The sequence below is a fragment of the Pundamilia nyererei genome, unplaced genomic scaffold, assembly GCF_000239375.1.
Source record: "Pundamilia nyererei isolate P.nyererei 1_Seehausen unplaced genomic scaffold, PunNye1.0 scaffold00138, whole genome shotgun sequence".
In the NCBI taxonomy this organism is placed as follows: Eukaryota; Metazoa; Chordata; class Actinopteri; order Cichliformes; family Cichlidae; genus Pundamilia; species Pundamilia nyererei.
The window spans coordinates 20,626-22,569 of record NW_005187539.1 but is presented as its reverse complement, the minus strand read 5'-3'; positions in this window follow the sequence as shown (position 1 = coordinate 22,569).

Sequence of the window (1,944 nt, the reverse complement as noted above, 5' to 3'; positions counted from 1 at the left end):
CTGATTGGAGAAATTGGAAGTGTTACAACTGACCCACGTTACAACTATCCCCGGTCTCCCCCACAATATTTTCATTGAAAATACAGTTGAATGGACATAGAAAGATGCATGATAGAAATATAAATGTGCATACATATACAGGTGCAAACAACCTGTACTTTAGCAAAGTAACTGACTAAATTCGCAATTATATTGCACCACTGCCCCTAAGCATGCTTTGGTGCATTTAAATGTATTATTATTTATTATAAATTAATTTATTAACTATTAATATTAACTGTACTCTAAACCAGTGGAGGGAGCTGCCATGCTTTGGGGGTAAGTGCCCTGGTGCAAGAAATATTAATCATTAGGAACTTTATAATTCAACATCCCTTCAACATCTGGATGTAATTAAAGTTCCAAACTTGTGATGCTCAGTGAGAAATATACAAAATTTAGCAAAAAGTTTAAATCTACCTGTGAAGATATTGTGTGTAGGAGTTGAAATCCAACATGACATGCATGGGTGGAGCACTCACTTGTGTCCTCTACAGGGTGTTTGGGCAAATTTGTTTCCACGGGTCAGATCAGCATTTAAAGGTTCCGGATTGGAGAAAGGAAGAGATGGAGTTGGGGAGTAATTTGTAAGTGTTTAGGTATAATTTAAAGATTGATTTTTTTTTATTGATGCATTAATGCATTTATCATGGCTGTGTGCAGGAGACGGGAACGAAGGACCTAAATACAGACTCAAATGCAGAGGCAGAAGGTGAACTAAAAAAGCAGCCTTATTGCTGGACATGGAGATAAACTAGCCAAACTGAGAAATACAAACTAGACTGTGAAAGCAGACAGAACACACAGTTTGGTGGGAGTATGACATGATACTGAGAGAGAGAAACACAGGGCTAAATACACTGAGGGAAAATGAGGTAATGAGACACAGGAGGGAAACACAGCTGGGAGAAATTAGGCCTAACGAGGCGAGGGAAGCAAAACTAGAGACACTGACATGAGACAGACTTTCAATATATGTAACGAGATAACTTAACTTTTTAATCACACAGTGTGTCAAAGGTGGAAAGTTTGATCATGCAGTTGATTAATCTTAAAGAACTGTTTGTAGGGTCCTTCTGTTATGGTCTGTACGTTCCTGCAGCAAATCATTTACACACCCATCAGGTGAGGATACACCTGTGCATCATCAGTTAGCTTCTAACAAATCTCCTCATTCCTTTGGATTGTTAAAGCAATCTCTGTGCTTGAGGTTAAACTTTAAGTTGTGCTCACCTGAAAGTTTGTTTCTGCGATTTGAAAAAAAGAAAACAAAAAAGAAAAACTGCAACAAAAATGCAATAATCTTAAACTGAGTAGAATCAAAATCCTGATACAAATATAAATAAATAAAATTTATTTTATTTATTTATAAATAAATAAATAAATAAAAGCATAAATAAATAAAATTTATTTATGCTGCAAAAAAATTTGAATTTTGATCAAGACTGACACAAATCGCAGGGCTGCACGAGGACGTCTACTAAGATTCTTCTTATTGCTACATTCAACCACTGATATTTCGTGGTCCAAACATTTGAATGAATCATCAATGCAGGTTTGAATGCAAATCAGGACAAGCTTGCAACTTACCAGAATGTTTTTTCAGTGCTCAGGTTCAATACAATTTACCCGCGTAATGACCTGAATCACAAACAATTTAATGCCTACCATTGTTTTAACAATGAGGAAAACTCAATGTAAGCACATATTTGTTTTACAAGGAAACTCTAGGTTTAATCTTTATATTACAGTAAATGCACAACATCTAAATTCTTTTAAGCGAGAGAAATCTGTTCAAGAAATTTTTGATATATGATGATTTTAGGTAGAAACTAATTTGCATGTACTTTTCGTACATCTGAGCTGGCCTTGTGCAAACCTTTGGATTTGAATGATACCTTAAAG